The sequence below is a fragment of the Hippichthys cyanospilos genome, chromosome 3 (assembly GCF_059441005.1).
Source record: "Hippichthys cyanospilos isolate Australia breed blue-spotted pipefish chromosome 3, RoL_Hcya_1.0, whole genome shotgun sequence".
NCBI lineage: Eukaryota > Metazoa > Chordata > Actinopteri > Syngnathiformes > Syngnathidae > Hippichthys > Hippichthys cyanospilos.
The window spans coordinates 8,673,584-8,689,898 of record NC_142371.1 but is presented as its reverse complement, the minus strand read 5'-3'; the positions used below and the strand labels follow the sequence as shown (position 1 = coordinate 8,689,898).

The window sequence follows — 16,315 nt, the reverse complement described above, 5'->3', positions numbered from 1 at the left end:
TATGTTCTCGTTTAAGAAAAGTTCTCGTTTAAGAAAAAAATAAAATAAATTCTGCGGGTTCGTCTCTGCTCCCCTCCGCCTCCACCCACCACCAGCTCAAGTCACGTCGTCCCAAAGGCAAATGTCATTTTTCCTTTGTATATTTATGTTATTAAATTTAACTGTACAGTATATTATGTTACTATTTTTTAATATGTGTATAAAGTTGTGATATTTTTACCTAAGGTTTTTGCATGCGTTGCACGCATTCACTAATTAACATAGGTTTGGATTGCCCGTCATACGAGCAATTCGAGTTACGAGCCTAACCGCTGAACGGATTAAGTTCGTAACACGGGGGCCCACTGTATTGGATTTTCTGCTCAAACTGCGCTGTGCAAAACTATCATTTTCAATGGGTACACAGTACTTGTGATTGAATGCTTCCACATGGATGAAAACAACATTTTTGATAGAAATAAACTTCTCTGGTTGCCGTTACTTGCTCTTGTTGATCAAAAAAGAAAAATCAAAATTGCCTTACGCAAACTACCAATATTGTATGCCTGTGAGATGCATGGCTCACCATCCTCATGTTTAACACTGTAGTATATGTGGTTGAACACATTTGTGTGTATTCATTAGCAAGCCTTTTCATTTTTTTTCTTCACAGCCTCTGTTTTTATTCTTCATTGTTGTTTCCCCACATCAATGCCAGCAGCTGCTATACCTAGCCACTTTTGTCTGTGCAGGACTGATAAAACCTGGTAAGGTTATAGAAAGAGTCAGTGGGGCAGAAACAAAATGCGGCCTCTGGCTTTTAAATCTGAGCCATGAAGATGTGCTATGACTATGACAGGGTGACCAGCTCAATATCATCAGACAGACAGGAGAAAGCTCTTATACAAAATATTTTACATAACATGTTGAGTGTCGAGGAACCTCCATGTACAGTGAAGTATCTTAGCATGGAGGAGTATCTTCATTTGTCAATGGTACAACTGATTACGGAAGGGTAACTTTCACATTTGAACAGTACAGTACAGATGCCCTGGAACTCAAAATCAATATTGATTTTTGTCACATTTTTTTCAATTAAACATTTGTTTCCCAGTATATTAATTTTGGTAAATCTAAGGAAACATGATCATACTGATGAGCAAAACCAAATAACATTTTATGAATAATAAAGTATAAATAACACAAAACGTAAAGCCTTACAAATATAATGTGTGATGCAACAAAAGTGCACACTAATTTGTTGTACCGTAGTTTAGCAGAAACAATGAAACACATACTCTCAACACTCTCCACTGGTGAGACACAAAAGGCAACATTTTTTCATTAACCATGAAAAGCACATTGAATTAGCTTGTGTATGAAATGCTCTATATAAATAAAGCTGCATTGCCGTGTTTTGAATGCCTGCTAGCCTTCCAGGCTAAACCACACAAGCAAAGAGTGGGGAATTGAAGCGCTTTCTCATGTAGTGTGCAGACGAAGACCCAGCAAGCTGCTAATTCGCAACTTCCACCTTTTCATTAAAAAAAAACATTCTTTCCTTCAACACCGATTGATTGCTCTAACAGAGGTTGAGTAAAATGAAATTTGTGATTTGCAGGGAAGCACGTTGAGGGGATTGCGAGAGAAAAGTTTCCATACGTGTTTATGTGTGTAAGCCACAGAAGTAGCTGCAGAAACTGACAATAATGTCTGTTTAACCAAGTTATTATTACCATCATTATAACAATATTATTTTTACCATTATTTTAACAAAGTTCTTTTCGCTGCCTTTTTTTAATTGAGAGAACACAAACATTTTAAATGAAGTTAAGAGTTGGGGTTTGTATTCAAATAACAGTCCGATTACTGCAATTAATATTCTTTGATTCCTTGAAAGGATTATTTACTTTAAATATTGTTTGTCAGCCTCCTTGATACCAATAATCGGTACCACTTCTGAAAAAGGAATATTAGTCAGTCTCTGATGTCTAATGAATGTTTACAAATGCTTAGGACGGTTTGCAAACACTATTAGCAAAACAAATGAATTTGCAAGGAAATCTTGAACAAGTTAAAAAAAAAAAGAAAAAAAAAACTATTACATTTATGATGAAATGGAAACGTAACATAATCAAATGTGGGGAAGTGGTAATATTCGAGATTCAAGATGTACTTTATAACATGGCAACAAAATTAACATGGCAAAAAGTGCCAGAGATCATAATGAGATCACAATCTTGCTACAGTTTAATGATGTATTTCGAGATTACAATTTTCTGTTGTAACAGCAGGCATAAAAACAGCGATGTAAAACGGAAACCTTGATACAAAAAGGGAGGCAGAAAATGTGGCTTAGATAGCTCCCTTCATTCCCCTCTGCCTCATAAATGTTGACTCGCTAAAGAAAACACAGACAAATGAGGAACCTCTGACAAAATATGTCTGAATGCAATAGAAGGCTTCATATTTATTTCCATCACACACACACATACACACGCATGCACACGCACACCCACTTACACACACACACACACACACACACACACATACACACACGCTAGCAAGCTAGACAGTGTTTATGAAGTGCAGCCTCAGTGAGTCCATCAAGTCTAATGATTCCCTCCTGGTTGCTTCTGTCAGCATCGTCTCCCTTCTCGCCTGCATCGCTCCATCACTCTCTTCTTCCTCCCTGCATTTGCCCCCCCCTCCATTCTCACATGCCTACTTTTCCTGCCAATTTTTTCGCATCATGTCGACTGTGCCAGACAAGCTCTGTTTCTCACTTTTCTCTCTGTTTCCTTTACGCCATCATTGACTTTTTCTTTCTTCCTATGATCACCCCATTGTAATGTTTGTTTCTCCTCTTAAAGCCATCCAATGCCTCCCTTTATATATTAGTCATTCCCTTTCTCCTTTTTCTCTCCTTTGCTGTCTCTTACCTTGCATAGCATAGCGTCCTCTTCCTAACCAAATTGACAGCTTTTCCTGCATTAAAAACATGTTGGAAATGGCAGATACTTTTGTGTGACTCATTTTTCAAATATGTTGTGTTTAGAGTGACAGCAGAGTGAGCTGTGTGGAAAGGGAATCTTGATTTAAAAAAAAAAAAAAAAAAAAATAGATTAGTAAGATTAGTGGCTGACGTGACACACCAGTAGGTCTACACATGTACAAAACATCTTTATTTAGATGTTCACAACAGCTGTAAAAAAGGACTTCACAGACACACACACACACACACACACATATACAGTATATGTGTGAATATATATATATATATATATATACATATATATATATATATATATATATATATATATATATATATATATATATATATACATACACACACACACACACACACACACCAAATATAAAACTATGTCGTAAGAGGAAGGTACAAGTCGAAAACCGACGCGACCATGGGAGGTGGGGCAGGAGTAGATTACAACCGTACCCTCCTGCCATCGACCTATGAGGGCAGGAGTAGTAATCTACGCCCGCCCCAACTCCCATAGTCGCGCTGGGAGCCAATCACGTGTATTGTTGGCGTGCTCGAGAGCTGTGCTTCCTCAAAGTTACACACACTGTGACAGAGACGCGAATGGAGGAGCTGCATAGCGTTGTAAATCTCTTGCCAAGATTTCTTTTGTAATAAATTGGAATTTCAAGTGTAAACTGATTGTTATCATCTTTGGTCATCTACAGGCTTCACTTTAATTAGACTTCCGTGCTCCACTAATATAAACTCAGCTCTCAATGATACTACAAAGGGATGGGAAGGGATAACAGTTCAGTATAGTTACTGTATAGGATAGCAGTACAGTCATTGTATGTATATAAATATGTGTACTGCAGTCGTTCGATGTCAGAGGAATGCTGGTGGCAAGTGCATTTATAGTTCACTCATCTGTCTGACATGCAGGAAACCTTCACAGCACGTCTCTCCGCAGTATAGCTTTTTTGTTCTTTAAAAAAAAAGGCATGATCCAATGAGGGCACAGTAGGTGAGGCACGAAGTTGTGAGGGATCACTGTCCTCTATCACATGTGCTGTAGGTGTGCATTACTGCATTCAAACTCCATCTTTTCCTTCTAACTTTTGTTTGCTTGTTGAAGTAAACAGAATCCACCTGTGAATAAAAAAGAAGCGAAAAACTGAACATAGTCATAACTATGAACCAAACCAAACATGCGGCCAATTGATCATTTGACGGCTAGCTATGACTTGCCATTATCTTACAAAGATGAAACTATTTTGACAAGAGAGTTCCTTGCCATCGCTTGTGTGATGAGTGACAGGGTGGCAATAAAGCCAGTTCTGCAAGGTATTTTGGCAAAAACAAGACAAGATTACAATCCTATTGAATCATTTCAACATGAAGCACCCAAGAATGAAGAGAAAAGCATGAAAATGTGCATGTAATGTTTAAAGCAGAAACATTATGTAACAGTTTAGCCCCTACAAAAAATGGGATATCGGAAGGCAGTGGTGTAAAATCAAGACAAAACAATTGGGCTGGTGAAATATGTTGGGACTTGGTACACAGGGCTTAAAATCAGGACCGTACCGGTTAACACGGGACATCTGATCACCCTATACTTAACCAAATATAAAAGTAACATGCAAAAGGACAGATGGAAAAATGTGTGCAGTGATGTTAATGACTCTTAATTACAGTTGTTGTCAATAACTCGAGGCCGTGTTGATTAATCTCAGTGCCATAATCACAAAAATACACAAACATCTATTGAAAAGGCATACTAGAATGGGAGAAATTGCATGAGGTTCTTACCAAGCTAATGCCCTGCATCATTTTGTTTTAATAAATGTACTGGTTCTGTTATATTGTATTTGAGAGGGGTAAAAGTGGCGGTGATACAGAGGTAAAAAAGATTGACAGCTGTGCCTCTGAAGGACATCAGATGTCTGCTGCAAATACTAAACCCATCTTAAATTATTTCCTTGCACGGAAAGAAAACACCCCAAACTGACTTTGTATGAACAAGAGAGTGTGTCGTGTCTCATGAAATTTGTAAGGAAGGTTGTATTAAATGACCCAACTACTGCAGCTACTGCATTAGCAGACATCTTTTTGCCTGTTTTTCAATTTCCAGTTAATGAGAAATTCCACTTCCTCTCTGTTCTGTTGTTAGTCTTTCGCCCATTCAATCTCACAACATCTTTAATACCTTTGCTGTTCAGCCTATCTAAGCCACAGTGGCTCATTTGTATAGATCGTGTACATGTGATGTGTACATGGTGGCGTTTGTGTCAGTGTGTATACATTGTGCTGTCACCTGCAGTGTTTTCCAATCTTCACTGAGCCAACTGTGCATGTTGTTGTGGCTTACAATCACCTGAAATGTACTTTTGAGAATAAAACGTCAGTCTTGGTTTGATGAAACTTAGGTGGACCATGCTACAATATTTTTCAGGCGGTACGTGCCATGAAAGTTAAAAAAAAAAAAAACTCTCTAATGAAAGCACATTTAATAGCTCTCCCTTGTACGATATGTCTCAGGAATATGTGAGCAAAGACAGACAAATTAAGAGACATTAACATGAGTAACACATCTGAACCTTTTTTTTTTTAATGTCTCTGCATTGGCTGTGGTTTTTTAGGGTTATATGACACTCTAAAGCTTTACTCTATGGTTGCTAGACATAAAGAAGCCCTATTAATGTTTTTTAAGATGAGTTATAAAGTTTGTACTATTGTGAATAACCTATTCATTTCATGTGTTTTTCCACATGTATGTGCATTGACAATCTGCCACACCCAGAAGAAAAAAGAAATTCCTGGCAAAACTACATTTGACCTGTTAACAAGTTAGTCTACTATGCTTAGTAGTTTTGTCATTTCTAGCTACATCACTCATTAGCTTGTAAGCTACAGAGCCTGCCTCGGGGGACCAGACGTCTGGGTTTAAAACCGGGGCAGTTCTGGTTTGAGCCTTCTGTCCTGTGTTCTGGTAGACTTTTCCAGCACACGCACAAATTATGTCCCACTTTTTTGCAGGTCCCTCAGCGGTGTCTTTACTTTTTTACTATTTTTTTTAAATTGTTTGTTCTTTTTAGTTATTAAAAGCCCCATCAGCTAGCCGATTGTTTGGGCCATGTGTATGTCAAGTCAATTACACAGTTATCATAGCGATTCATCTGATAAACCCATTTAAATGGAACTTTAGTGTTAAATTCCCATTTACTTTATCATTTGCATATGCGTCATACCGGAGCTAAAACTACTTCTGCTTCTGTGTGAAAGGATCATGGAAAATTTAATCAGACACTTTTGAGTTCTTTGATTTAAAAAATCGTACCGTAGTTCACGATTTTGCAGTGAAAGAGGTTCAGAGGGAAATCATCCAAGTTCACTCATTTGTCCTAAAAGTATTATTTATTGATTAATAATGTACAGTATCTTCAAGATCTCACATTGACTAAATAAACTGGGAGTAAATAGAAACCAGAGCATGCCCTCAGTGTACATACTTTTGGTGAATGTTTTGTTTGGTGGTTTTCTCTCTTTTTTTTTATGTTATTTTCTATTTGTATATTACTATTTTTCTTGCTATTTTCTTACCTTGAGGAAGGAAATTCTGCACTTGCAGTGAGTACTGGAGGAAGAACAAAGTACACTAACATATAAAATTAGTTTCTCTCCAGGCCGCTCCTCTAGCTCCTTTTTGGAATAATTTGAAACAGGCGATATCACTTTTGGAACGCTGTCTCCCAAAAGACCAACCGTCACCAAGACGTCTGTGTTTTGTCCTCTGTTTCAAATCCCCAGGGCGCATACATATACGACAAGTTGTGTTGACCCGTTATTACCTTGCTGCTGTTGTCATTGTCGAAAGGAAGGTTAGATACTATAGATAAATGAAATGCAAATTGGTTTTCTAGTTTGATGTGTAGTCCACAAAGTCAGTCTAAAGTGGGATTTTCGCTTACAACTGTAATTCATTTACCTCAACTTTCCCCATTAAAATTAATTAAAAAAAAAAAAAAAAAAAAAAAAAATATATATATATATATATATATATATATATATATATATATATATATATATATATATATATATATATATATATATATATATATATATATAATATCTTCCAGTCCTTCAAAAAAACACCAACAAAAATGTTTGGAATTTGTTTTTCACAAGAAAATGACTAAAATATAAAAATTGACTGTGTTCTCTACTGTAAGTCAAACATACTATAGCACAATAATTACAACAAAAGTAAAGAATTAAACAACTCCACTCCATGTTTTTCATACATCAATTCAAAATGTCATGTCCTGCTTAGAATTAAAAACACTAAATACTTCCGAACTAACATAAGAATGAACTCTTTGACCCCTGCTCTATGGTCGAGGCACTTTTGGGGACCCTTTTGCTGTCAGAGGACTGAGTTGAATGAGATTACCGGTATGTGTTACGACTGGGAAAATTTTGTCAATTTTTCATCTGTTTGCTACAAATTGTCCGTCAAGTCAGTGTGTATGAATGTGTGTGCGCATACACATATGCGCATATGCATGTGCATGAATCAGTTTCATCATCCTGTGTGTTAGTCTGCAGAATTCATTTCCTTCCAGACAGTTGGACCATTCTCGGGGGAGTCTGTCATTCTGTTTGACTCTGCTGTCTGATTTTTTTTAGAACGTCAAGACAATATTTTATCCTGCTTGTTTGTGTAGTTGTTTACCCTCTTAGAAGGAACCTTGTTAGTAGCTGCGTTTACATGCAGTCGCTAACCCTTTTAAAGCCTGAATAAATACAATAATCAGGTTTTTAAATGCCCTGTAAAAAGAGCTTGTGAAGAACACACGTGAATAACCTGTTCAAAGGTTGTAACCTGTTTACATGACCACATACCTGAGCTCGAAAAGGGGTAACTAAAAAGTTTTATTCGGGATTTAAAAAACAGAACACTGTAATAGAATTATTAAGTTATCAGATCTATTTACACTGCCTGCAAAAACCTGATTTCTGCTAATATTCAGGTTTCCAAAGGGTTATTGACTGCAGTAAATGCAGCCAATTTTGTGTGTAAGAGAGGCAGGTCTGGTTATAGAATAATCTTAAGTCTGCTTTGCATTGTATGTGGCATTTCCAATATTTTGCTTTTATCAGGCAAGATTTTTTGCAATAAGGGGAACCAAAACAAGATGAAAGAGTACTTAGGTGAAAGCCTCAAGTGAAAGCATCGGGTCACATGACCTACGATTGGACTGCCTTGTTAAAGAGAAACAAGCAGAGCGCTCCCACGAAAACCAGAACAAAAGACACTAAACATAACGGTTGCTTTGCAGTTAAATCATTTATTTTTTAATGTTTCTATACCAATCCATTAACATTGTTTGTATGAGACTGTGGCACAAACACTTGAATCTTGAAACACTTTTTACCATATAAATATTCAGCATCATATCAGAAGTCATTTTGAAAACAAATCTTAGTGAAAGGACTTTGATCGGTTGTCTTTTTTTAATCGATAGAATTGTAGGCAGATTTTTCCCATTTTCAATTTAATTTCTGCTCTTCTTTTTCCACTCTCCTTTTGTCCATGTCATTGCAGCTGTTGAAACTTTCACATTGTGTGCCTCTCCATAGCAGTGATGCATAGCCAGATGAATCTCCTTCAAATATGTCAACTCAGCTGGCAGACGGCGTGAGACAGACAGGGTTGTGATAAATGACGCCTGCAGCCCATCTTTGTTTGATTTTACTGTGTGATTTTCTGCTTCATTTCACATTTTAAAACCGTCCTTACTTCCGCTGCTGATTGATGCATGAGATAATTCCTCCAAAGGCAAATGATGATACGCATAAATGACATCACAAGTCAGCTCGCTTGATTGTTCGCGGCAGTAAAACAGCTTCAATATAATCAATCCAATTACTTGAGTCGGGAGTGTCATCTTGAAAGAACTCTCTCGTGAAGAGGTTCATATATACAAACATTTTTGTGATTAATTGTAAAAATGTCTTGTCAATACTTCAGTCTTTTTATGCCTCGACTAAAAAACAGCACAAGAAGCGAATGGTTATTGATTCCTCTTTACATTGTCAATCTTGTTCATCAATACATGGCAAGACCTTCCCCTTTTACCTTTCTTCAAAGATCCCCTGCTATTGTCCCAGGGTCAAGGTCCGGAATGAGGGGAAGGGATCCCTTTGCTGAGAGTGAGTAATTGCTTTGCTCAAGGGAAGCTTATAGCAAAGCAACATCTGTTTAAAAGCAATTTCTCTCACAGTGTTCACAATAGGATTTAATGGACTCATCCTACAGTCCGAAGCCAAGTCCTTATCCAAGATTCAAACGCAATCCATAAGGCGGACTTGCTAATCACTACTCTGTCGTGCTGTCTTCATCACAAATGAATAAATATAAAGGAGCAAGGAAATGGTTTTCAATTAGTTGTTGCAAAGATACTAATTTGTACCCTGACTTATAGTTGAGGTGCCCTTACAAATCCTAAAAGAGGAATTCATCTTAGCCTTGATATTGTGCACGTCTCCGTAGAGTAACTTTAAAAAGTCCTTGCTTTGTGTTGCCGTCAAACAAAGCAGCTTGAATCTTGACTAAGGTGTGAGACGGTAGCTGCTGGGGCCAACCTTAAAAAGTCTGTGAACTGCATCCTGGCCACTGGCCAAGCTCGTCAACCTGAAGTACAGTACAGATGGGACTAATGAAGCAGGCTAAAGTGGATCTCTCATTAATCATCAGCGGTGTTATCTTTGTCCATCTGTGTGTGAAAAAGCGGCTGTCCTTAAGTGATCTACGAGCACATTACCAAAAGCTTCTGAGGAACTGGTGATGCACTTAAAGTCATTCATTTGAGCTATTTTCACACATTTCCAGGTAACAAGTACAACCAGTAATTGAACTACAAATGTATGGTTGTGGATGCCTTGGCCCCATTAACGATATTCTACAAGTAGTAGTTAAGGACATATATTAAAGCTGCTCATATCTGGTCGCTTCTTTGCTCGAGGGCACTTTGACAGTGGGTCAGTGCTACTATGGTGGGATTTCAACTATGACCCAAATGGTTCTGAAGCCCAAGTACTTACAACTGAGCTGATGCCACCCTGTGAACCAGCATCTTTAGCATCTTGCTGTTTACAGTCTTTATTCATCAACTATTTAGTATGATAAAATAGTCCTGCATCGTTTCCCATGGTCCAACTGTATTACAGCAATAAATTCACTTACGTTATAGTTTGTGCTCATGATGCGAATTTGAAAGGGAATTTTATAATGCAATAGTCATATCCATCTGTTCAGGGGTCCGCAACAAAATTGAAAAAAGTATAGCCTACATTCTCCAGTTTTAATCCTTGATATCAAAATTTGACAAATGTCTTGAACATTGAAGCCAAATCAGGTTAAGTAGTATACCCCTGAATCGTCACAGTTTTAAAGGGCTTCACAGATGAAAAACAAATCGTACAGAACATCACAAATACAAGACGGCATCCCCTGAACAATGCGCCCAGAAGAGGAAGGAAAAACTCCAAAATCCCATTTGGGGAAAATGAGAAACCATCAGAAGGGATCGCAGGTGGGAGGAGCCCCTTCTCGGTTCAACAGGTAGCACTAGATGCCGAGTGCTAAAACACGTTGTGCCATATTAAACAGTAAGACAGAAGGTGAGGCCATCAAGTAAGATCCTCCTCGCCGTCTGACCTAGTGGGTCCATCCCAATAAAACCAGCATCGGTTGATCAGCACAAGTCAGCATGACAGCATTCAATTCATCACCATCTAGCCCCCTCTCCAAATCAGAAGAATGGGGCAGGAAGGAGAAGAAGGAAGCTGCAGTCAGACAGGTGGCTGCGCGAACCTCAATTGGAAAAAGCGAGAAAATCAAGTGGACTTCTTTTTGGCCTGCAGCTTCATTAACAAACCAGCATTTTGTGACCTAAGTTGTCGGGACGGATCATACGGTGACACTAAGTCTACGAGATAGGAAGGAGCTAAGCCGTGTCAAATTTGATAAGTAATTAACAACACTTGCAAATAGCACCTCATGTGTACTGGAAGTCCATGCAGGTTGGCCAGTATTGGAGTAATATGATCAAACTTTCTCGTCCTTGTCAAGAGTCTCGCTGCTGCATTTTGCACTGACTGTAGGCTTTTGAGGCCAGACAGCCAGTCATGCCTCTTCATCTGTATTTATATCAGCAGTATAATGGAAACTCAGCAACAATGTTGCATTCACATTTGACTTCTTTGGGATAACAAAACTTGAACCTAAATTGTAGCACTGTTGAGTCATTCATTGAGCCATTTGATTTTCCTCACCTCACTGGTGTTAGCTGTGAGTCAGACTAAAAACAAACAACTGGGAGTTGCATGTTGAACTGATGTTTACTGGCAGAAGTCTGACACCTAAGGAGCATCTTCTTTCTTGTGCAATCACATTCATAATATGTTTGTCTTTTCAGCTGTATACACCTCATGCTTTCTCACTTGAAGAAAAAATTGTCATTCCCCCCTCCAAAAAAATTTAAATCAAAGATTCAAGAACTACCATGTCAAATAATTTATCATGCACACTAATTTTGGCAGCAATTTTAATTTTCATAGAAGGCATTCATTATGCTCAAGACCTCATATCTCATTGAGTCGGATATAATTTATTGATTTTGTGATTCTAAGATTATTATATGATTCAAATTATTAGGAGAGTCATTGATGTACTGATGACATTTCAAGATTCAAGAGATTTATTGTCATAGGTATAGTTCTACCACACAATGAAATTCTTATTCTGTTCACTTCCCCGAGCAGCAGACTACATTCTGTAATCGAGCAATAAATAAATAGCAATAAATAGCAATAAACAACAAACAGAGACAATGGTGCTAATAATGTAGTGCAGAATCTGATGTAGTGCAAAGTCTTTAGTGCTAGATATTGTTGATGCATGCAGTAGGAGGCAGATTAGTTTGTGAGGGATTTGTTGAGAACCCGGATGTCTGGTGGGTAGAAGCTTTTTGCCAGTCTGGCAGTCCTGGCCCTCAGGCTCTTGTAGTGTCTGCCTGATGGCAGCATTTCAAATAGATAGTTTTGTGGGTGTGTCTTGTCCTTGATGATGTTGTGTGTTGGCTGCAGAACCTTGGTGTGGTAAATGTCCTGCAGTGAGGGTCAAGCTGCATCACAGATACGCTGTGAGGTCTTGATCACACGCTGGAGAGCCTTCCTGTCTTGTGCCATGCAGTTGCCATACCAGACTGTGATGGAGGTGGAGAGGACACTTTGGATTGTGTATCTGTAGAAGTTGTCAAGAGTCCTTGCTGACGTGCCCAATTTTTTCAGGCTCCGCAGAAACCACAATTTATGTTGGGACTTCTTGATGACCTGTCGAGTGTTGCGGGACCAGGTGAGATCCTCGCTGATGTAGGTGCTGAGAAATTTGAAGGCTTTCACCATCTCCACCTCTATCACATCAATGAAAAGCGGTTTGTGCGGTTCCACCTGCCGCCTTGGGTCTATGATCAATTCGGACAATTTTGATTTGTCCGTGTCCATGTTATATAAATTACATACCAACATTCCCCTTACTCCCATTAATAATTTTCAGTTTATATCTCCTTTTCAACTTGATCTTGATCTTCTCGAGGTTTGGAGGAATAATTGCAACATGGTTGTTTTATGTAACGATGTCAATAAAATAAATTCTTGCACGGGGCTCATCATAACACCCTGACTCATGGATATCATTTGGCATATACCCTCCCACACCCCCCAATAATTTCACCCACATGTGACCTCCTACTGTCCAAACAAACCTTCATATGGCACAAGCAAATATGTAAACAAAATGATGATGTTTCTCCATGTTGTGAAATTTGGTGGTGGATGTCTACAATTTGGAGATTATGACACTACAGTATTTTTTGCATTCTGCCACTCACATCTATGAGTCTGGCATCACATTCTTTCTGTGATTGTGTCATACTTCAGACTGAGAAAACTGTGTGGGTGAAATAAATTTAACACATAGTTGTAGTTGTTTCAAAGCCATGAAGAACTTGCCAAAATCTGAAATCACATATTGTTTTCATAATTTCTCTACTACACTGATTCATTAGCCTGTCTTGTGAAAATTACAGTCGAGGAGATAAAGTGTATGTGCCATGCTGGCTATTTTCATCAATTGCATCCAAAAGCTGCCCTTTCAGTCCCTTGTTTCTGTGGCTTGGCTGTTTGGATGGAATGGAAAATACAAACTGTAAAATGAGGGTCTTAAGGGAGAAGATTATGAATAATAAGCTTTTGTTTTTATTCCCGTGTACACAGTCAAAAACATAAAAAAATCGAGGGCAATCATGAATGTCACATTCCTTCAAGTGGAGTAACAGTAACATTGTTGCATGTGTACCACTCAAGATTCATAGCTTCATAATACAGTGAGGTATGCGTCTGATGCATTCCCATTCATTTAAAAAAAAAATCTATATTCATTTGTCTGACATTTGTTGAGAACTGTCCTATAATACAGTCTGACGGTTCAAACATTCAAGTGAGCTTGACGGCCATTTTTTTTTTTTTTTTTTTAAATGAGGATACACAGATTCACACACATATACGGGAAGCTGTGACACCGCCGGGAAAAAATGGAGCAATTCTTTTTATTTATATATTTAAATTGACTAAATTTTAGTTATTTTTATTTCATTTTCATTTTCTAGAGCCGCTTATCCTCAGATGGGTCACAGGCTTGCTGGTGCCTATCCCCAGTTGGCTTCTGACAGTAGGCGGGGGACTCCTTAAACTGGTTGCCAGCCAATTGCAGGGCACAGAAGGACAAACAACCATTCACGCACCCAATCACATCTAAGTATATTTTAAATTGTCCAATGCACCTGCCATGCAAGTTTGTTTTAGGAGTGTGGGAGGAAGCTGGAGTGCCCGGGGAGAAAACACGCGGGCTTGGGAAGAACATGCAAACGCTACACACAACTCGGGACTCTGAACTGTGAGGCAGACGTGTTAACCACTCTTCTGCCGAGCTGCCTAAATTTCAGTCAGTTACTCACAAATTCTGTGTCTTGTGCTACTTTTTGTCATTTATATATTATTTATGTAGTCATGCGTGCTCTTTCCCAGGGCTAAAAAAGAACATATAGTACGTATTTGTAAAAGTCCAGTGTCTTACAAGCATGCCAAGTCGCTAGGCGGCAGTAGTGACACCAAATTCTGTCCAATCAGAAAGAACGTCAACCTCTGGCATCACCAGTATCTGCGTCTTTGGCGGGAACAAGAGTAACGTGATGACGCAACACTCCGGTTTAAGCTGGTTACATGCAACCACAAAACCAGAGGCTTGGGCAAATCTCCACTTTGGTCGGTTGTTTTGAAACATTCATTTTTGATGAAAAAAAAAAAAGCCTGGCCACGTATAGCAAACAGAGACATTTACTGCCTGTTTGCAAGAACCCCGGCTACGCGTGGACAAGGCCTTAGGAAGAATAGCAATGACTTTGAGGGAATCACACAATAATACGTCATTGTGCTCATTAATTATTATTATTATTATTATTTTCTAGCTACAAGTAATTTACACTAATTAAGTCATCTTTGCTATAGGAATTTGTGTTGTGTTGTATATGGAGTCTTATAGCTAAAAGGATCCAGACAGTTGTGAAGAGACCAAAATGTCCTCAGATGACCAGGGCACACACTCAAAAACATCCACCCTCAGGTCAAATTCCATCGTCACAAGCTGGATTTGGATTGCTTGTCATGTCAGCTGGCTGCCCCCAGCTACCCTGCTGCACAGCTGTACACACACACGCACACATGCAGACAGAGTAGCCATGTAAATTGTAGTTGTTGGTGTAGTATTTCGTCCTCGGATGCCTTACGACATACAATAAACCAACATTAGAATGAGCTAACTTCTCCAGGAAGTGAACTTGTCTGTCTGCAAACACCTTCACTATTCGACTGAAAATGACTACAGTGACCTAAATACCATAAACAACTCCTGGCGAGCACTATTAATGTCTGGTGACCTATCCTTAAAATTCCAGTTTTCTTTACAACGTTTCTTCGAATGATCCTTTAATAATGTCCAACATCTGTCCTCTCCTCACTCACACTAAGTATGAATTACATTGTTTTGAGCTGCTCCACTCAACTACTCTGAAGATACAAATATGCTGACATAATTTTGAACCTTTGTGAAGGTGCAACAACCGTTCTGAAGGTTGCTGACTTGAATCTAAAATCTGAAAACTTTCATTTTTTTGTGCGATATGGGCCAGCACTGAAGATGTAAAAGGCATTGGACAAATTCCATTTAGATAACAACATATAGAAACTGATTTCCGGTTGGGCAAAAAGAACAATCACCCCACCAACGACTACAAACCGCAAAGCCAAGACCCACACTCAGGAAATTAATACGATCAACTGTTGAAAATAAATTAATAATATTCATCTTAGTTGGAAATGTTGGTCAGTGCTTTTGATCACGTTTGGGCCAGCGGAGAAGGCGTTGAAGAACCTGATTTTGATGGCCATTGATATCGTCCCCCTTCTCGCTTTCTAATAAGCCAACTTTCCAAATGAATGTGACTTTGCTACATCTGAGTTCACCATGTTCCTTTGCTGTTTTATTCGTCTGAGCAGAGGCTGTCATGTGGAACTGGGTTGTGATAAGTCCTGATAAAAGCAGGAAAGCCAAGCGGAGATGCGTAGAGCTCTTCCAAACCACAGACAGGGCGTGTGTTTGTTTATCATCTGTCTGCTTTTTGCACCAACATCGTCTCGCCTTCCCGCATTCTACCATCTTGTTACCTCTTCTTTTCACTTTCAAACCCACACTGCTTCTTCTGTGTCTGATTCCCGCCCCCATTACATCTATCTCCTTCACAATCAGTGAGGCGTTTTCTTTTTTTTTTGTTTATTATGTGGTTCGTTTTCAAGTTTCATTTTGGCTTTATTGTTTTTTGTTTTGTTTTTTCTCAACAACACCAACCGTTGTTTTTATCCTGATTTGTTTTCTCTGCTCTTATTGTCTTGTATGCTCTCAGCAGCAATACCAAATGAAATGCTGTTTACCCCGTGTCAAAATCAATCGTTCCCCCCCCAAACCCACCAAAATTCCTTCTCTTTTGTGGTATTTCATTTCTATCCAGGATCCAAAAGAGCAGTACTTAGCACTTTTGAAATGTAAATAAAGTTTTGTTTTTTTTTCCTCCGTTGTAGCCTCCTCCACTAGCCCTGTTTATCAGGCCCGACTTCAAAGTGCCACATGGTGCTCTATCTCTCCCCTGCTCTGTGAAATCGGGTCACGGGCGG

General features: G+C 38.8%; 1 protein-coding gene across 1 annotated transcript in view; it reads left to right on the top strand.

Annotated features, from left to right (window-relative positions):
- Positions 1-16,315, top strand: part of LOC148425679 (low-density lipoprotein receptor class A domain-containing protein 4-like) — a 156,336-nt gene that overhangs the window by 31,923 nt on the left and 108,098 nt on the right. The gene's annotated exons all lie outside the window — the stretch shown is intronic.